This window comes from Agelaius tricolor, unplaced genomic scaffold, assembly GCF_023055355.1.
Source record: "Agelaius tricolor isolate 1412-34295 unplaced genomic scaffold, bAgeTri1.0.p SCAF_29, whole genome shotgun sequence".
NCBI lineage: Eukaryota > Metazoa > Chordata > Aves > Passeriformes > Icteridae > Agelaius > Agelaius tricolor.
Window position 1 is genome coordinate 8,269,557 of NW_027269289.1, and position 21,323 is coordinate 8,290,879.

Genomic DNA, 21,323 nt, shown 5'->3' on the forward strand with positions numbered 1-21,323 from the left:
CTCTGTGCGAGCTGCCGGCGTGCCTGGGATGAAGGCTCCAGGAGCTGGGCACCTGGGGCTGTGGCAGTGGCAGAGCCTGCCAGTCTCCTGCTGCCCCAGATACCCAACTGCTGCAGAGAGGTGGGTTTGTTCTCCAACAGCCTCTCTTAAAGCTCTGCTCCAGATGGAAACCAGGCAGTTCCTGGCTTTCAACAGCACCTTCTGTGCCGATGGGTTCTCTGCTCATTTATAATGGTTTCAGCCGTTCCTGGTGTCATATAATTTAAAAAATACATATGTGATGAGCAGTTGTGTGTGCACTCTAAGGGATCAGCTGTGCCCTCAGCAGTGGCCTCTGGCCTTTGAGGGAAGGTGGGAGAAAAATTCATACAATAACTTAAAGGATGTTCCAGCTCCAGTATCGGAATGTGTGACTTGAGCACAAAAATCATTCAGCACCTCCCTCTGAACTTTATTTTACTGCCTTTGGAAGACTTTTCTCTGGCTGCTCAGTGTACTCGAGGGGATGAAAAGGGAAGTCACTGGATTCAAAGAATCCACGTGCAGCAAATGCCTTTTGAGGCTTTTCACTGGCTGTGGGATTTAGTGTGATGCTATTTTCGAGGCTGCTCTCACAATTTCAGTTGGGAAACTCTTTCACCTTTGCAGCTTTCATCCTGAAATGATGCTGGTGCAGGCGAGCTGGCAGATTGTGGTAAGGATCAGAGTTTGTAGCCATTACTGAAGAGAAGTTGCTCTGTGCAAATGGAACAGAGCATTTTCAATGTACTGGGAAAACCAGAATCTGTTACTTTTCCTGGGATGGGAACTTTGTGAAAGCACTTGCCTAAGGGGAAATTGCAGCAACCCCAAGTTCTATTTACAGTGCCCATGTGTTGCCCATGAGCTGCAGGACCTGTCTCCTTGTGCACATGAGGGGATGGACTTTGAAGCATCTCTTTTGTTCATGACACTGTGTTTGCTCCGTGGGATGGGGCTGTTGGTACATGCTTAAATACAAAACCAGGTTTTCCCTCTGTGTATTTTAAAGTGTTTCCCATTGCAGACAGGAGTCTGTTTCTGTCTTCAGAAGAGAATCATTCTGGAAGGATGGTGGTGAGGATATTGTGGTGCTGGACATCACCTCTGTCAAAAAGGCTGGTTCCCAAATCCTCAGTGTTTTCCCATTTCTATTTTTTGGTAGCCAGAGTAGGCTGAGCCTCAGCAGCAGCTGAGCACTGTCTGGGGAAGGCGTTCATCCTTCCCTGGGCAGGCACTGGGGTGTGGTTGTGTTTCTCCATACAGTATTTAGTCATTCAAGGCCACGTTTCAGGAAGGGACATCAAAAGATCTGCTCCAAAAGGCTTCCCCAGGACAGACCACTGTGCTGGAGCTCTGAAGCACAACAGAGGATGAAACGTTGGAGCGTAACAAGGCTGATGAACACAAAAGAGCATTTTTATTTGGTTTCTCATCAGCTCTTCGCAAGCATTGCAGTGTCTGTGCATCGATTGGAGATTTAGCCCTACTGCCCTTGTTATCCCTAGTTTAAGATGTAAAATGCTTTTTTTTGCAAGTGTGGAGGCAAAAGGCTTTTGAGTTAATTAAATCTATGAAGAAATGAGCTGTGAGCTGAGCATTGTAGTCAGCCCTTTCCAACCTGAGCCTGGACCCCATGGTGCTGGCCACTCGCTGTCAGCGTGCCAATACCTGCCAGCATTCAGGTAGCATCAGATCCCTCTATAAAATGGAGATTTCAAGCAGCTTGCAGGAGGCTGTGCATGTAAACCTAAGCCAGAAATAGCTGCTCTGACAAAGACTGACAGGTACGTGCCATTCTCTTCATCTGGCACATGCTGTCGGCGGTGCCGCTACGGGAGCTGGCAGCAGCCTTGCAGTGGTGGGTGGCAAACAAAGGCTGCTCTCAGAAATATTTTCCACACAAAGTTAGGATTAAAAGCACAGAGCCGATATGAAATACCAGCGATAACGATATGGATGAAGGGAGTTGCTGGCAACACACAACCAAACTGAAATCTGTAAAATGAGGCTTTTTCTTTTGTACTGAGTTTTCCAGCGTTGCTTTCTCACAGGGTGCATTGCCTGTGATCTCCTCTGCCTCCTGCAATTGATGGAGCGACTGGGATCAATAATTCATGGACATATGGAAGAGCATTAGCTCTGGAGACGAGGCTGCTCGATGGCTTGGGGAAGATGCTGATGTTGCTGGTCAGCGCCAGCCGAGCGCGGCCGCTCCGTGCCCGCAGCCCTTGACTCATCTTTGACTCACCCTCCGAGGACTGGGGGTGGAGACAAGCGCAGTCATCTGCCAGATCCCCCTCAAGAGCTCCCACAACTCGATGCAAATGTGGTTGTTCCCCTCCCACAGCTCCTTACGCTGCCTTGGGCTGTAAGCACGTCGCTCCTCAGCACTCCAATGGTGTTGGTCCTGATGGCTCAGCAGAACCCACTCACCAGCAGAGCCGAGGGAGGGCTGCTACTACCTCCCCATTCTTGGTTTGGATTGCAGGAATACGGGGTATTTTTACGGAATCTGCTCGTTGACACAACCTGGCTGGACCAGGATGATCTCCCCTTGGCTCTGCCTTACACATGTGCAAGGTGCACAGCTGCAGCTTCACTTCAGGTGCTCTCCTCCTGTCCAGCCTGGCGTGCACTGACTATCAGATAAAGTTTCCCAGGAGGCGGTGGTGGTTATCTCAGGCCTTGGGGCCTTGGTCACCTCCAGGCTGAAGGATGGTTTCTAGGACAGTGTGAGCCCCTTCTCAAGCTGTTCTGGCAGGCAGGAGGAGCTGCCAGGCTGGCTGGAGATGTGGGAGCTCTTCTGGCCAAAATGAAGTTGGGCAGCAATGGGTGTGGGTGGAATCCCATGCTGACATTTCAGATACCTTCAGTATCAGAATGCTGAGATAATTGAGATCAGAGATAATTGCAGAGCAGCCATGGTAAATGTCATGGGTGCTGCTCCTGTAAGAGCTGAAGCTGTGCAGGCAAGTGGGCAAAGAGTGCACAAACAATGAAGGTTCTTATGAGTAAGTGCAGGAGTTGAAGATCAACCTCTCCTCCAATTGCCAACATCTGTTACTGCCAAAATGTAACGATTGTGTTAAATATGTGGCTTTTCAGGCAAATCCTGTTAAACCTCTTTGTGGTTGTGCACTGTGTTGTAGGAGGTGATGACTCTGTTTCTTTGCTTCCTTGAGTGGGAGTCCAGGTTAGCATCCCCAGCTCTAAAGTGGCTTTTGGGGTGCTACTGGTTTGGGTTTGGCAGTCTGGAGTAGGTAGAAACAGACAAGGATTGAAAAAGGCATGCTGTGATCTCCCCTGAGGGCTCCACAAGTCCTGCAGGTTGTACTTGGCTCCACTTCCACGTCTTCCAACTTGACTCCAGTTTTGATCTGGCTTTTTTTGGTTTTTTGCAGCAGAGAGAAATGGAGAGATTTGGAGAGGACAGGTCATCTTCTTATTATCAAATTTCCTTGGTTTGTATTGTCTTCATGTATAGCAGGTAGCATTAAAAATTCCCATTGAAAAGAGCAGTATCACACTGATGGTGTTGGCAGAGTTGGGGACTGGACTGGCATCCAGCACTCCTGTGGTGACAGAACCCATTTCTCAGTGAAGTTTTGTTTCTCCCTATTTGCCCATTGAGTGGGCTCCAGACCCTCAGCAGGACCAAAACCAGAACAGCTGTGGCAGCTTTAGGGGACTGCTGGAAAAGCCTGTTAGGAGGTACAAAGGCTGTGTTTAATTTATGGAAAAGAAGGGAGGGTAACGCACGAGAGTCAGAAATTGGCTGTTCTCTTTGTAAGTGAAAGGTCGCGCTACCGAGCACGGCAGGGTGGATTTGTGAAAAACGAGCTCCTGTTTGCGAGGAATTAGAATGAGTAGCTGATTTTTTTTATTTTTTTCCCCACTTGTGACCTTTAAAGATGCTGCTCGTAGATTGATAAGCAGGCTGATGCTTTTAGCAACCCAATCCTCCATTTCCCTCTCGCAGAAGGACAATCTGTCAAACGCCATGGGTGTCACTCGCAGAAAACCTTCCTCTCTAGCTCCCCGGGGGAAGGAGGGATGTGGTGGCAGGACCCGAGCTGACAAACAAGGAAAATTCAGCGTTGTCTTCAATGAGTAAAGACCTGCATTTCCCGTGCTCTGCAGCCTCTGGCTAAGGACTTTCCCTACGTCCTTTTCCCAGTCAATTCTGCTTTCTCCTTTTCCCCTGTCCTTGGCAGGGTTGCAGTTCTCCTGCCTGGTGGGACAGTGAGGGTGGTTTGGGAAATTTGGCTTTGCCCCCCAGGCCAGGAGAGCTGCTTTCCCTGCTCTGCTGCTGAGGAGGTGCATTTTGGGGCTGGGAAGTGATGGCTTGGAGAGCCCTGTGTGCATTGCAGGTAGCACATGGTACCTGAGACACATCAGCATCTTAGTTGGGTTGTGTTTGTAATGGCTGATGGGCTGGTGAAATAGTGGAAGACGGGCTGAACTCAGAAAAATCATTTTCTTAGTGATAGACAGCAGTTCTGTGTGTCCAGGTGCGCCAGAGCCTCCTGGGGGTGCTGAGGAAGCTCCTGGTGCTGCACGGAGGTTGGGCTTTGTTGGCTTGGCAGTCTCTCTGAGAGGCTTCACTGTGTTTATTTTCTGTTCCTAGAGTGCTGCTGGCACCGAAGTGCTGCGGCTGCAGACACCCTGGGTAGTGCAGCTCCTGTGGCAGCTCTCTCCTGTGTTTGCTGGGTGGATGACACAGTTGATCCAGATCCTGACAGGAGCAGGATTCTTACCGGGTGACAATTTGCTGCAGAGAAACCCGTGCTGTTCTGGTGATGCTGGCTCCCATTGCCCTTGGTCATCCCTTCCAGTTCAGGCAGAAACTGGAACATGTCCAAACCCTGCTCTGAGTGCTCTAAGCCACGTGAGAGCTGTTAACATGGATAATTCCACCGTGTCATTTGGTCGCCCATTACTGGGGGATGTTCGTGCACAAGTAATTCTCTTGCTGCAGCTGAGGCTGTTCCTGACCTGTTTCTCTGTTCTAAAAAGATTGTTGTCACTTTCCCTCTGTGATGCTGAAGAGCTCACCCATAAGGGATTTTTCCTTGCTGCAATGTGTTGGTCTTCTGTGAGGAACAGCTGACAGGCTGCCCCATGACTCTGAGCATCCACGCTGCCCAAACTGCTCCGAGTTTGGCACACCTGGCCACTACCCTGGCAGGCAGCGGGGTGTTTCTTGACCTGCTCTCTTTTATGATGCTCTGACTGCTCATTCCCCATGAGCAGAAGGTGCCTTCATGGTTTCACTTGGGCAAAGCTTCAGTGCAGGTGCTGAACTCCTTTCTAGGCGCTGTGTAGGACACGAAAGGTAAAAGGTGCTCATTCCCTGAGAGGGGAGCGGGCCCAGGGCAGTCTCTGTCCCACAGTGTCCCTTTGTGAGTGCCACCCTTACATAAGCACGATGCTGCAGCAGCACGATGGAAATCTCGTCAGGCCGGCCAAGTTCCCTGGTTTGGAGCCAGACATCTGGGATTGGGGTTTTCATGGCATTCTTCAGTAGCATGAGGAGCCTCATAAAGCAGCTTCTCTGGGGTATTGTGCCGAGAGCCGCATTCCCAAGCAATTACAGCCAGGGCTGCAGCAGTAATGAGCCCTCGCTTTGGGAAGGGACAGGAAGACAAAAGGGAAACGTTCAATGGAAGCTGCGAAGCCTTTGAACGTGAATAGCTGTGGGCTTGTTAATTGGGATCACCATTGGGAACGTTCCCTGTTCCCTCCGGCTCTGGCACTGCGACCAGGCTCCGGCCGGGAGCGGGGTGGCAGCAAGGGAAGAGGGCTGAGAAGCTGCAGCTCTTTGGGGTTTCACCATTAATGATTTCTGGCCATGGGGACGAGGCGCAATTGAGCCTTTTTTGGACCAGGAAAGTGCTGCAAGGGGTGTTCTCAGCTGAGCGAGTCTCAGCATAGCAAAACCCTCGCCTGCTGCTCCAGAAGGTTTTGCTTCTTTGGCACCAGCACCATCCTCAGTAGCTGTGGGGTGGCAGGGGATGGAGGAGCTGCTCTGACTGAGCTCGGTGTTCCTGAGGATGCCCACCCCAGCTGGTCTCTGAGAAGCAGCAGTGGGTACTGGGTGCAGGCTGGTGCTGGTGACCCTGTCACGTAGGCAGACGGTCATCCTTGTGGCCGAGCTCCCATCTATTTACAAATCTGGGATTTGTATTGGAGTGTTTCAAAGCTTCCTTATTTTGAAGGTTTCCTCTGGAGTTTGGTGGGCTCCAAATAAGAAGTGAAGTTTGAATAAGAACCACTTTGGCTTCTGCAGGGAGTTATTGCCGAGGCTGCTCAGAGACGGGCTGTTCGTGTCTGTGTGGGTAACTATCAGAGAACATTTTGTTGGTGTTTGTTTAGAAGACAAACAAAAACCCTCTGAGCTGGAGCGAAACACTTGTCCCTGGGATTTTGAGTAAGAGAACAGGTGCAGTGTGGATTGTGACTCAGTCTGAGGCATGGCACCAGCACAGTGCCAGTAATAACGTTGTGTGTCCTCGTGTCTCCACAAGGCTCTGCCAGTTCAGGGTGGATGATTGCAAACTTGCAATTTTCCTAGGGAAAACAATTGGTGCAAGGTTCAGGGAATTGATGCTTCCCATCCTGCAGGCCAGCACTCCCAAACGTTCTGGTTGGCAGTGCAAGGACAGATTCCTGGGCTCACTGATGCCAGAGAAAACCACACGTGGTTCCACTCTGTCGTGCGGTTTGCAGTTGAGAGTGACAAGTTTAATTCCTTGTATTGCATTTCGGATGGAAAGGAAGAGTACGGCAGATGAATTTCCTTCTTTTCTGATTCCCTCCCCCCCGTTTGATTGCGCTATTGTTTCTTTGGGCACATTAAAATAGAATTTGACTGGAGTCGTTATCCGCTGTCCCCGCGCTGCCGCTTGTAATCCTCTTGCAGAGCCCTCCGCTTTGTGCAGCAGCGTTTGCTAATGAGCAGAATGTAATTCTTTTTTTTTTGAAAATTACATGAAACAGCATACCCATAAAACCTTCAGATTCAAGATGGCTTGTTTTGTTCTCATAAGCAGCCCAAACTCCACAGCCGCTCATCACCCGCGGCTGCCGCGGGGTACCCACAACGGGGATTCAGCCCCAGCTGCAGAAGAACCTGTTGTGCTCCAGCATCCATTCCCGTGCACCCTGCCTGGATCCCTGTGCTCAGGGGATGAGAGCGGGATGAGCTGCTCCCAAACTAAGTACAGGCAGTAGGAAAAGCAAATTTTGCAGGTTGAAGTCACCTGCCTCATTGTGGGTGTTGAGCATATGGTGTCTGTGTCAAAGCATTTTTCCTCAAAACTTGAGTGTTTTATCTCATCAGCTGAGCTTAATGCATTCCATTCACAGGACGGTTCTGCCAGGGTGATGACTGCAAGGGCAGCCTGAGGAGGTGAGCTGAGGGAGGAGGGTGCTTGCAGGGAGGTGCTGGGGCCAGGCCTGGGCGAGGGGCTGGCGTCGCTTTGGAGGCAGAGCCCAGTGAGTGCCTGGCTCCAGTGATTGATGGCACCCATGCTCCAGAGTAGCTGCCTGCCTGCAAACCTTTCAATAACACACAGCAAAAAAAAAATAATCCCCAACCCAAAAGCACCTTCACTACAGGATGTGCTCAAGTGGCTCCTCAGCAAAAAACCCTTTTAGCGTTCATAAACCATTTCTAAAAGCCGGCCTGAACCAGCCTGTCATTTCAGTGCCTTGCTAGAAAAATAGCCGTGAGGAATTGTCCTTCATTTGTAGCTCCAAAATGTGGTGTGTCATCCAGTTTGGTGAGAGCAGCATTTACTGGAAGGTCGCGGTTGCTGGGGCTTAAGGAGGGCTGTTCTGGACAGACTGTGCTTAGTTAGAGCAGGTTTTATAAAGTGCTTTTAAATGCAAGTGATTAAGGGGAGGATTTCTCTTGCTCTCAGGTGTAAATGCAGCTCCTGATTAAAAGTCAACTGCTGAAATCTGAAATTTTCACAACAGCACTGCTGAGTTATTTATTGTGGAGCATTTCCATTGAAAATGAGCCTTGTTTTAAATATCCTACCCTTGATATGCTGAGTGCAAGGGGGCCAGGCTTACAGTTCGTGAAAACTTGGCAAAAACAAGCAGATCTCTTCAAACTGTTGGGGTTTGAGAAGAGAACTGTGAAGAATGTGTCTAATTGAAACTGTTCTTTCAAGAAATGCTAAGCAAATGTCTGGTAGATTTTCAGCTGCTGTTGGCAACATCTGTAAAAGGTCTCATGTCTCCTGTGACATGGCAGCAGGAGGGTTGGAGCCTGCCTGGCTTTGATGGTTGGAGTGTATTTTTATTTGAAATACACTCCCTGTGTGTACAATGGAGGGAAGGGAGGTTGTTGGTGTGTGCTGGGCTGCTCCACCTGCAGCAGTGCTCAGTGCCAGCCCCGTGCTGCCCCGTGGCCAGGAGGGAGCAGGTTTGTCCAAAACTGCAGCAAAAAAGCAGCGTTCCAGATTTTCCTGGGGGCTCCCTGTACTGCCCAGGTTTGTGTGCAGGAGGACAGGGAAGAGCAGCAGTGACAGGAGGGAGAGCAGGATTGAAAGAGCTGAGTTGGGATGTGAGCAGTGACCCCCCAGCCCCACATCCCTCCCGTGGGCTCCTCAGAATGTTCCAGAGAGCTGCTGTGGGTGGCACAGAGGGGTGGTGGCAGCTTGGCACGTTGAGGAACGCTGTCCCTGGTCACTGCAGTCCATCCAATCCCGGCTGAAGGAGGTAGAGCCGCCGTGGGGCCAGGCGTGGCCAGAGCTGCAGGGCTTTGAGGTGCTTTGTAATCCTGGGCACATCAAGCAGGAGAGGCTTTATTTAATTCTAATAATGGCAGAGATAATGTTGGCTTTGTGATAGTCCCAGGCACAGCTGTTCTGCAATATCCACGGCGGTGCATGCTGTGAATGGCTAGCAAGGTATCGAGCCCCCAGGATGTTTTCCTTGCTTTTCAGTGCCTGGATGGATTGCATTGGTTTATTGGAAGAGCGCTGACTTTGTGCTTGCAGTAATTAATTCCCTTTTCCGGGCTGGGGGAAGGTTGGCTATAATTTCCTGCATTCTTTTATCATAAGGCCAAAGGAGAAGCTCAGAATAGCGAGCAGAGAGGAACACTGCATACATGCATTTTAAATTTAGTTTCAAGCAGTTAAGAAGATGGATTTTTGGTGGGGTGGCCTCTCTGTATTTGCCGTTTTCAAACAAGGTGACCTGAAGGATTGGTGCTGGCTGTAGTGTCCATATCCAAAATCCCTGGCTGCACTGCTCACTCCACCTGTAAATCCATATTCCCTTCTCCTTCAGGGCACTCAATGGGCTGGAGATCAGGAGTTTGTTTCCCTGCTGGTAGTTCTGACACTGCCTGTGGACAGGAGGAGAGTTGTTGGGGGGAGTACAAGTATGTGCTGACCAAAATTCAATTGTGTCTGAGCTTGGAAACGTGGCAGAGGAGCAGCACAAAGTGTGTCCTCCTGCTGTCCCCTCTGCGTGCCCTGATCTTAAGGACATCCCATTGCAGGCTGGGCAAGGGCTTCTCATGGGCATGAGAAAGCATAAGAGATGGAAAATATTGCTTCTGAGAACAAGAGGGGCAAAAAGGAATTGGGGAAGAATGAGTTTCTTGTGTATTTTCACTGATTTTGGGGAGGTTTTCCATAAGTGTATGTCTGGTGTGACCTTTGCTTTGTGGCCATTGCTGTTCCCAGCACCGGTCCCATTGAAATGGTTGTGTACAGACAGGCAGGGAGGGCAGTGCCAGGGCTGGGAATGGCCGGGTTCTGGCCAAGCTCTGTGGATAACCTGTGTACAGTGTGCAGCCCTGCCCTGGGGTGTGCAGCCCTGCCTGGGGTGTGCAGCCCTGCCCCGGGGATGGGTGTGCAGCCCTGCCCTGGGGATGGGTGTGCAGCCCTGCCCTGGGGATGGGTGTGCAGCCCTGCCCCGGCTCCCCAGAGCCCTCCACTCCTGTTGCCTTGCCAACACCGCGCAGGAGATGGAGCCGAGCGCGGCTGCCGCGATGCTCGGGGAGAGAAGGAGGAGGAGGAGGAGGAGGAGGAGGAGGAGGAGGAGGAGGAGGAGGAAGAGAGGGAGGAGGAGAGAACCTCACCGCCCCAAAAACAGCTCTGTGCACCCCGGCGGGGAGGGAGAATTAATAACACTGGCAGAGGCATTCAACGTTCACTCCTTGCTGCTTCTGAGATTGTACAACAGCATAATTTTTTAATGACGGGTAATGATGAACCATCAATTTCAAATCTGTTTTTCTGACTGGTGCCTGAAGCTGCAGCGTCAGGCTCGGCACAGGGAACAGGGTGCCCAGATCCCTACGGATGGAGCCGGTGCCTGCTGGTGTTTGCCATGTGGGTATCAAGGAGGAGCACTAAATTGAAAATTGCTTCTAAATGGGCTCAGTTTGACTGTTCTAATGCTTCTCGGGAGAACACAAGAAGTGCAGAGATTCTGAAATAGAAGCAGCACGGCAGTGCCTGGTGCTGTGCCTTGCTGGTGTTTGTCTTTCTTTACAGTTCCCGTCCCTTTGGTGGCGGCTCAGAGGCGCCTCACCTGAAAGCAGCGATGAAATGCCATTTATCCCAGCCTTCCAGCCTGCAGAGCACTGCTCCAGGGCTGTGGGGACAGGTGTGGCTCTGCTGGGCAGCCCAGGGCCCTGCTGGGACAGGGACACTGTCCCCAGGGAGCAGCAGTGGCTCCGTCCTGCCCCCACAGTAAATTCCCTTGGCTTTGGTGTTCCCTTGGGCTCTGTTCTACCTGGGATTGCTCATCTCACGCCTGCCTTTGGGGCTCTCCCCGACACCCCAAACACTGGTACACGATGGCTACACACCACCCCTCCTGCCACACATGGGAACGTGGCAGAAAATGAACATTTCAGCCCAAAAGATAAAAATATGTAATGGGAAGGCTTTTCTTGCTGCAGCTCTCCCTCAGAGCAGACGCTTCAAAGGCAGCAGCGAATGGAAGTCACTCTCTGGAGCTGTCTCGTTCTTTCTCGAGGCAGTGTTTTGATAAATGTTGATGAGTTTCACTGTAAAACTAAATGACATTTATAGCACGATGTATGCTTTACCCATTGCTTAATTATACCTAATGGTGTTGGATGGAAAAGGCATTTACCATTTTACTTTTGTTTAAAATGACAATCTAAACCTCAGAGCCTGTGGGGTTTTGTAGAACGATGACGATTTAATTAAGAACTAAATACAATCTAATTTTAAAAGGCAATTGCAACTTTAAGAAATAAGTGATAAAATTTACAAAGAGCTTGCTGAGAGAGGAGTGCTGGGCTCGGTGTGCCTGCTGTGGGATGGTCTGGGTGCAGGTTTGAGGAAGGTGGGACAAGGACCATATCCAGACTTGTTTTCTCTCTCATCCTTACTGTATTTCTTTGGTCATACGCTTTACAGTCCTGTTGCTGCACCTGCAGAGGCAGTGAGAGGCGTTGGGCTAATGCAGTTTATAAACCCAAGGGTTTATTTTCGTGTGCACAACACGGTTTCTCTTCCCTTCCTCCCAGCTCTGCCTTTGTCCTGGCAACCAGCAAAGAAAACAGAGCCTCTATTGAAAACAAGGCTTGAGGAATGAGCGTGGATCAGGCAAGCTGCATCTTTAAAAATAAACACTGGAGCAGAGCTTTGTGCCTTCCACTCAGCTGGCAAAGCACTGACAGCAGGCAGGAATGTGCTCAGGAGCATCTGCCCTTTCTCTTCTTTTCATGGCTTTAGTCAAAACAAATCCCATAGATGAAGGGAAAAAAATACCAAAATGCATTTTATTTCCCCAAGCCTGGATGAGCCACCGGGCGGAGGCTGAAGGGGGACGTGCAGGATCTGCAATGAGGAGATTAATGTTTAAAGATATTAGCACTGGTCCTATACTAACATTTATAAATCTGACGGGTGGCAGATTGAGGGCTGATTCCACATTTTTTCTTCCTCCTCTGTAAAATAATAAATATGGTAAAATAGCTCTCAGAGCTGCCTTTATCGTGGGGATGAATCAGGACAGTTGGTGTTGCAAGAGACTTAAAACTTACAAATATGTTGCCCTTTAGGTGAGCATTCATCATAATGTCTGATCTGGGATCTAGACTAAAGGCTTCTCTTATACCTTTTTATCCTTTCTGGGAAGTAGAAATTGGAAGGAGTCCTGGCTTTGATCGTAATGTTGCTGCTGAGATCCTTTCACCTGTTTTGTGGGGAGTGTCTGTCCCTGGTGGGGGTCTGTTGTTCTTTGAGAAAAGATCTTGTCTGCTGTCTCTGAAAAGACTGAAAGGGGGGGACACACTTGAGTAAAAAGAAAGGGAAGGGAAAGACCCCTAAGGACAGTGCCCTTCTTCATGGCATGGAGTCCCTACAGGTGCTGGGGGGCAGGGAAATGACTGTGGGCAAGCAAAATCCAGGACTGTGGCATTCCCATCTGCCCAGGGAGATGAGGAGTGGACAGGGAACCCTGTGAGCAAAGCCACTCCAAAGGCGGCAATTCCTGGAAAGCGACATCAGCTTTCCTCCCCTGATGGCAAACTGGGAATTAACTTCAAAGGGCAAAGGAAACTCAGCCTGGTCTGTGGAGGAGGGCTCATCCTCGAGATGGGCTGGTAGCAAACGGGTCACTGTGCAAGCTCTCGGTCATTCCAGCTGGTAAATGTTTCCTCTTCTGCTTCTACAGCACAGGTTTGGGGTAACAGCTGGGCAGGTGTTTGTCAAAGGCTCACAGAGTCACTGCTGTGTGTGACAGGGCAGGGACAGTGCTGGGATTTAAGGCTGTGTGCATGCTGAGCCAAAGGGTGGGAACAGGCCAGGATATCCCAAAAACCACAGTCAGTATTCCCTGATATTCTTTGTTGGTCCTTTGTTTTGAGGACATTTTCTACAGGTTTGTGCATTTGTTATTAATTTTGTCATTTATTTCTTGCTTATTTCAGTGGTGAGCTAAAGATTTCAGACTTAAATATGCAGGCATTGAAAGGAGGTCCTTTTTATAGAGAAGAGACCAGGCTGATGTTGATCAGAATTCATTGTGGGTGCTTTATGGAAATACAGATTTCTTGGGTTTAAAAGAGATTAGTAAGCCGCACGTTGTGACAGATGCTACTGACAGTAAAAAATAGAAAGGATGTAAAAAAGTCTGCAAGAAATGGGTTACAGGTATGGATATAAGACATATCTGCTCATTAGAGTAAAATGAAACCCATCATCGGAGTTGAAACAGGATTCCTTGTTCCTGGGAACCCTGTCGCTCTGACTAATGGGAATCGCTGTTCTGGGCACACCTGGGGCAGGTGCTGCCAGCTCCAGAGACTGAGCTGTGCCAGAGCAGACCTCACCAGCAATGGCATCATCCCAGAGGGCCTGGAGGGGACAGAGGGTGTCTGGGCTGAGGGGCTGCACTGCTGGGGTCCCTGGAGGGCTCCCTGTGCTGGGCAGTGCCATGGAATGGATGTTCCCCAGTGCTGGGGTCCCTGGAGGGCTCCCTGTGCTGGGCAGTGCCATGGAATGGATGTTCCCCAGTGCTGGGGTCCCTGGAGGGCTCCCTGTGCTGGGCAGTGCCATGGAATGGATGTTCCCCAGTGCTGGGGTCCCTGGAGGGCTCCCTGTGCTGGGCAGTGCCATGGAATGGATGTTCCCCCATAGGGTCCCTGGAGGGCTCCCTGTGCTGGGCAGTGCCATGGAGTGGATGTTCCCCAGTGCTGGGGTCCCTGGAGGGCTCCCTGTGCTGGGCAGTGCCATGGAATGGATGTTCCCCCATTGGGGGCCCTGGAAGGGCTCCCTGTGCTGGGCAGTGCCATGGAATGGATGTTCCCCCATTGGGTCCCTGGAGGGCTCCCTGTGCTGGGCAGTGCCATGGAATGGATGTTCCCCCATTGGGGGCCCTGGAAGGGCTCCCTGTGCTGGGCAGTGCCATGGAGTGGATGTTCCCCCAGTGCTGGGGTCCCTGGAGGGCTCCCTGTGCTGGGCAGTGCCATGGAATGGATGTTCCCCCATAGGGTCCCTGGAGGGCTCCCTGTGCTGGGCAGTGCCATGGAATGGATGTTCCCCCATAGGGTCCCTGGAGGGCTCCCTGTGCTGGGCAGTGCCATGGAATGGATGTTCCCCATAGGGTCCCTGGAGGGCTCCCTGTGCTGGGCAGTGCCATGGAATGGATGTTCCCCCATAGGGTCCCTGGAGGGCTCCCTGTGCTGGGCAGTGCCATGGAGTGGATGTTCCCCCAGTGCTGGGGGCCCTGGAAGGGCTCCCTGTGCTGGGCAGTGCCATGGAATGGATGTTCCCCCATTGGGTCCCTGGAGGGCTCCCTGTGCTGGGCAGTGCCATGGAATGGATGTTCCCCCATAGGGTCCCTGGAGGGCTCCCTGTGCTGGGCAGTGCCATGGAGTGGATGTTCCCCCAGTGCTGGGGGCCCTGGAAGGGCTCCCTGTGCTGGGCAGTGCCATGGAATGGATGTTCCCCCATTGGGTCCCTGGAGGGCTCCCTGTGCTGGGCAGTGCCATGGAATGGATGTTCCCCAGTGCTGGGGTCCCTGTCCAGCTGCAGGGGGATGGCACCCCGGACAGGGATCTGTGCTGAGGGCAGGGTGGGCACAGAGCAGATGGGAGCTCCCTCACACATCCCGGTGCCAGCTCGGGGTGTGAGCAGTGCCCTGCTCCGTGTGAGGCAGGTGGCAGCTGCTGGCCACCGCAGGGCAAAAACAGAGATGACAATGATGGTGACAGACCTGCAAACATGTAAATTCTCTCCTCCTGTGCTCAGGTTTTGGCAGGGTCTGCTGCAGCTTTACCCCTGTGGCAGAGGCAGAAAGGAGTGTGAGGCAGCAGGTGTTGTTGTGGTCAGGGAAATGCACAGAACATGCTCTTTGATTGTGCAAACTGAATATTTGATCTGTGCTTCCTCCTCTTATGCTCCTCATCAGGGTTTAGCTCCCCATGGAGCAAGTCAAGGCAGGGAAAGGAAATTCCACCTGTGTTTGAAACTCGGGTTTAATCAAGGTCTCCTTCCTTGCATCTGGGCTGTGGGTGTCCTTGGTAGCGATGTAGCTGGAAGATAAATGCAGATAAGAATTCTGTATTAGGGCTCCATTAATAATAAACGTGTGTTGATGCTAACTGAGTGTTATTTAAACACACTAAATGGAGGCAGCAGCCTGCTGGGACCGTCTCGTGTAGCCAAAGCTTCTCCCTTGCTGATGCTGCTGCCAAGCAGTGCTGGGCATGGCAGTGGTGGATTTTGGGTGATGTCCTTGGCAGGTGTTGGCTGCCTGTGATGGCTGAATGTAAGGGGAACACGAGGGAAGGGCACCTGACTCTTTCCTCTGAGGGGCCACTCACAGCTTGGCCCTTTCCTGTTCTTCTGATCTCCCTCACTTCTGTCCCTCAGTGTCCCCCAAGAGCCCCAGAGAGTCCTCAGCAGCCTCCCCTTCCCAGATCCTCCCCCAGAAGATGTTCTGTCTTGTTCTGTCTCCCTGGCACGGCCGAGGAGCCGCTCACACCGGGGTCCTTGGGGGACGCTTGGATAAACCCCTGACCTTATGGGAGAAGGACAGTCTTTAGCAAGTGACCTTTTGCTGTCTAGGCAATGGACCATCAACTGCTGGAAAAAAGGCAAGAGAGCAGCTGCTTCTGTTCCTTAGAAATGTATTAGAAATGTGGAGTACAAAGCTGAGATGTGCAGAGCAGCAGACCCGTGCTGCCATCCCGAATTCTCCCTCGCCGCACTTGTCCCTCTGGTCAGTGACAGAGCAGATGGATATTGATCCCCAGTGTCCGCCAGCAGTAACCTTTGAAGGGACAGGCGACGTATGGCCAGGGAGTTTGATCTATCAATATCTGGGTAATAGAAAGACAAGGGTGACATCTAATCCCAGCCCAGGTGACAGATCATAAATCTGCACCAACGGGGCGATTGGCGGCAGGAGGAGTGTGAGGGGAGGGCAGAGGAGCTGCTTCAGTCTGAAACATGCTCTGGCCACAGCCACTGAGGCTTTCATGGCAGGAAAAAAGAATTTTGTTCTTAAGATCCAAAGAAATACTTTAATTTGGCATAACACAGGATTTTTGTTCCTGTACCATTGTGGTTTCAGCCAGTGGAAAGAATTCCCTGGTGCCGTTGCATCACATAGACATTCACTATGTTTAAAGTCAGTGCAGCCTCCAGTGTAATTTCGGAGCTATTGTCATCTTTTATTCTTACTCTTTAAGCCAGAAAAGCCATAAAGGTGGCAATGGCATTTTTTTTCTCCACAAATTTAATATCTGTGCAGAACTCGCTTGAATTTGCCGTATATTTCTCTGAAGTGGCTGTTTCATAGCGTAAACTCGCTCCTCACAATAAGTAATTTTTAGCACCATCTTGCACACTGTCTCTGAGTGTGGAGAGCAGCTCAGGGGAAGTGTGACTGCGAGCGGGGAGCGGAGCGGGCGCCGAAAGCGCTGAGAAAATCTGTGCTGAGAAGGAGGGGAAAGAGGTCCCTGGGACTGCTGGGGCTGCCACAGCCTGTGACAGGGATGAGATCGATCCTGGTGGCTCTGTCCCTGCAGACAGTGCCAGGGAGACTCAAGGAAAGCAACGTTTTGGGAACGGTTTCTGTGAATGCTAATTCCTCCCACTCCTCCTGTTTTCCTTCCTAAATGGAAACTGGGGCTTTGAGCATCACCAGGGGATCCCAAACCTGGCACACCAAAGTTGTCTCAGTTGGTAGAGCCCTTCCTCAAAGCAATTCTCTTAAACCTGGCTGCGGCATAAAGGAAGGATAACAGGCATTAAATGTGGAAGTAAAAATCCAAATACCAGGTGAGCGTTACCGTATCAATTTGCTGTAGTCTGTGCCTCAGAGGGAGACATGGAGCTGCCATACCCCATCCCATCATCCCTGAGCAGGCCTTGCCCAGTTTGGCTCAGCTGCACCTTGCTGGAAAGTCTCTGTTCCCCTTGTGCTCAGCAAGGAATTTTCATGGGCAAGACTCCCCAGTGCTGAATTGCAGCTGACAGACCTGCACAGAACTAACTCAAAAGGGAGATCTTTCTAGAATTCTATTTGTTTGCCACCATCACTTTTTTTGAAGAGCTCTTTGCCTGGGAATTGGAGTTGCTGAGTCTGTTTCTGGCCATGGAGAAGATGCTGAAGAGGGAATAAGAGCTACTTGAATGCAGAAAAATCTCAGAGAGGCTTGACTCAGGGTCACAAAACTGGTAATTACATCTTATTAGAAGAGAAAGTTGCTGTTGCAAAAGGTTAGTTGTGAACCTTGGTGGAAAACAACATTTTCCTCTGGGGTGAGGGCACTGGCAGAACAATTGCTCAGAGGTGCCAGGTCTGGCTCCAGGCTCCGTGGCCTTGGAGGTTTTCCCCTGGGGACTGTGCAGGAGTGCAAGGGGCAGCAGCTGCCTCTTGTCCTGCCCTCCCTGCAGCCCAGCCTCCCACAGTGACCTTCTGGGAGTGGGTGAGAGCACCTGTGGTGTGCTGTGAACACCCACGGAGGATGCAGGCTGGCTTTGGTGGGGCTATGGGAGCACTGCATTCTGCCCCAGCCTGTTCCCCCCTGCTGCAGCCCTGCCCTGCTGCACTGGGGCCACACGTGTGTCCATGTGAACACCCACGGAGGATGCAGGCTGGCTTTGGTGGGAGTGCTGCATTCTGCCCCAGCCTGTTCCCCCCTGCTGCAGGACCCTCCTGCTGCACTGGGGCCACACGTGTGTCCATGTGAGCACCCACAGAGGATGCAGGCTGGCTTTGGTGGGAGTGCTGCATTCTGTTCCCTCCTGCTGCAGCCCTGCCCTGCTGCACTGGGGCCACACGTGTGTCCATGTGCTCCCTGGGCAGCCTGGTCTCCAGCTGTTGCCCATGAAAAGATGCCATGAAATTAACTCCATCGGCAGCAATTGCCTTTCCCTGCCAGCACAATCAGCGTGGATTGTCTGTTCTTTTCCAAAGTTCAAGTGTGACGACTGCAGCTTTTTAAAGCGGTCTCTCAAGACTTGGAGCCTGGATGCACAGAGCTCCAGTGGCTTCTCCCAGCTCTGCCTGGCAGTTCTCCTCTCCCTCCTAGAGGCAGATCTGCAGGCTAGTTAATGGAATTGGGTCCCCTCCTTTTTCCTGTGTCCGACCCATGACCAAGAGTCTCTGGTTCTGGTTCTCTTCCTGGAAAGCAGACTGTGATATTTGTGTTAAAGGCAAGAGATGAAGCTCTCAGTGATGGATGAGAGAGCAGAGGAGCTGAGCAGCTCAGGGAGGAGAAGGAGCACAAAGGAGACAAAGCTTCTGGGGAGGTGGATGCTCAGTGTTTATAAACCCACTTGTCTCTGCTCTAACCACCACATTTCCTTTTAGGTACTTGAAACTGATAGATGAATGTTGACATTCAAATTGTGTTAATTCTGGGAATGGAGCTTAGTGTCGCTTTTTTCCTTGAGCACGTGGGCAGTTTGTGTATCTGTGTGAGTTGTTTCTCCTGACTCAATCTATTAAGAGGAATTTTGTTTAGGTTTGCGGGCTTACACAGTTCAGGTGTAATGAAAACCCCTCTTCCTTGGAAAGCATTTGTGTCGGGATCCTGCAGACTGAGCCAGCAGGGCTGCAGCTCACGCTGGGGCACCTGTGGTTAGAAATTCCACAGAAATTGAAAAACCATGCTCCCCAGCACGTATTTTTAATCTTTCCTCTTCTCTCCCTGACGCTTCCCTCTAGCCCAGTGTCCTACAAGCGGAGAAAGAATTGATTTTAAATGTGACCGCTGAATATGAGCCAAGGTCCCTGGGCTGTGTCCAGCTGAGGGGAACTTGTTTGAAACACAATTTACTCGTCTGTGTGTGTCTGCAGCCCTAAGAGGAGAGACTGCAGTGGTCTAAGGCAGGGAGACAAGTGCAGAAATTAATTGTACAGGTTGCAGCCAAAGCATCCCTCCAGCATTGTGTCCCCCTCCTCACCCCCCTTCCAGTAAGTATAAAACAAGGTGTCATTTTTCACCTTCACAGGGAGGTTCAGTAAATGAGGCTGGAGAATTGCTTTGGGTAATGAAGGAAGCACACATTGTGTTTTCCCTCCTGGCACTGCAGACACCCATTTGGGTGATTCCCTTGCTTGTTGACACCGGTGCAGGTGTTAGACAGGAGCTCACCCCAGAGATTCCCCCCAGAAAGTGGCTTCCTTTCTGTTCCCATTCCCCTCCCTCCACTCCCTGGAGCAATCCCATGTGCTCCAAGATTTCCAAGGCTCTGAGCCCAGTCCTGGACTCTGTCTGTCCTGGTGTCTGTCCATCACACTGTGGGATGAGGATTTGTCCCTTGTGTTGGAGTCCCAGCAGGAAGCTTTGGTCTGATACATGGACACTGTGCTGTCACAGTCCCTTCACATGTGATAGATGAAAATCTGTCCCATATCATTCTCTTGGGGCTTTCCATTGGATCCGCTTGTGCTGTGCCCCTCCAAAGCATTGCCAGGATTTACTGTTGGTTCTCAACAGTAATTTTCCTTTGCTTTTCTTAGCTCCTGAGATTCCCTGTTGAGTCCATAAATTTCATCTGCCCCCCCAAGACTGTCCTTTTCTGTTCCAAAACATTGTCACGCTGCGTGTGTGTGTGTACTTTAATGCTCCTCAAAATACGTATACACTGACAGTAAATATTTACTGAGAAACTTGCCGAGGTGTTGACAATGAGGATGGGTCTGAAGAGTTCTTGCTTTTCAGTTCAATTTCCAGTTGGTAATTGCTGCTGCTCGTGGAAATAGCTTTGCTGGGAGCAGAGAGGAGCCGATGCCCCAGCACGGGGAGGGTGCGCGCCGTGGCTGGCGCAGCACGTTGGGGTCAGCAGAGCAGACAGGGCTGGGCAGGCGCCCTTTGATGGAGAACAAAGAGGCAGGGCCCGGGAGGCTGAGGCTGTTCTGAGCCATGGAGGGGCTCAGCGTGTCCTCGTGTGCTCCCTGCCCACGGTGAACCCGCATCAAAGCCTTCTCCAGAGGGATCTGCTGCCAGCCCAGGCCGAGGCGCTGGACTCTGCAGCCATCCATCGGCAGGTTCCGTGCAGCAGCAGCATCCCGGTGTGAAAAGCTTCAGTGGCTTGAACTTCAAATAATTTATTTCTAAATTACTTCTACTGTAATTCTTATTAATTCAAATAGTCTTCTAAGCTGATGTAAAATTCAGTAAACGCAAGGAACAGTTTAATGAATTGAAAATAGGATTGAGTCTTTTAAAGTAAATGTAAAAAAATATGCTGGCAATAATTGCTTAGATGGAAATCGAATCTTAATAGCTTTGTTAATGATTTGTAGGGAATATTGCGTTTATGAGAACATATCAAGCTGATCCTTGTGCAAGAACCTTGTTTTGAATGGGTTTGATAAAATTATTCCCCAGAAGCAGTTAGTAATGTTTAATATTTTTGCTTGAACCACTTTGGAGATGTTTGATTTCATTGATGCCGGGTCTTGGCTGTGGCTGTGCAGGGCTGCTCCAGCACCTCCAGGGCAGCATGTGGCACAGGCAGGGCAGGGCTCTGCTGTGATGGCCCTTGGGGTCTGCACAGTGGTTAGGGATTTGAGAACAGAATCATTTAGGCTGAAAAAGCCCTCTAAGATTGAGTCCAGCCGATAACGTGTGTCCCCAAGGTTCAAGAACACCACATTAAGGGTGCTGGTAGTGTGTTGGGGTGGCTGAATGCTCATCTTCTGATCAGAGGGCTTTGGGCAGGACCAGCTTCATCCTGATGCCCAGAGTGTGGTGCAGGAGCCAGGCAGAGGTCTGGGACAGGCCCCTCTTGAATGGGGCTGGTTGTCTGTGCTCCAATATGGGTGTTACTGTTTGATAGTAAATCTTCTTGTTGCTCCTCAAAGTTCATCAGTCTGGAGAATCTATCTAAAATTTATACTGAGAGGGCAGAAAAATGTGCCCAGACTTCAGCTTTCTGCCCATCAGGTGTGGAGAGGAGTCTGATGCTTTATCAATCTTTCTCTTTCTCTTATGCACCTTTTTGTCAAACATTTGTTTCCAAGGGATGTCAGTTGTAAAGGCAAGTTGGAAAGAAAGATAAATGAAGGACATGCAGGGTGAGAGAAAAACTGGGGTTTAAATATGATCCCCAGATTTCCTGTGTGCAGACTTTGTCCCAGTCCTGCGTTTTTGGGGTTCTGGTGGATTCTCTGAGCACCCAGCCTGTGGCATCCTGGCTTCATTTGGAGCATTGCCAATCAAAGTCTCAGTACCTCTCCCACTTTGATTCCCAGGAGTTATGGAAGAATTGAAATGCAAGGCACAGTTCCCAGTGCCGTCCCCCGTGTCCTTTGGTGTTCAGGGCAGA

General features: G+C 50.9%; 1 protein-coding gene across 8 annotated transcripts in view; it reads left to right on the forward strand.

The window, feature by feature from the left end:
• CADM1 (cell adhesion molecule 1) overlaps positions 1-21,323 on the forward strand; it is a 135,208-nt gene that overhangs the window by 68,964 nt on the left and 44,921 nt on the right. The gene's annotated exons all lie outside the window — the stretch shown is intronic.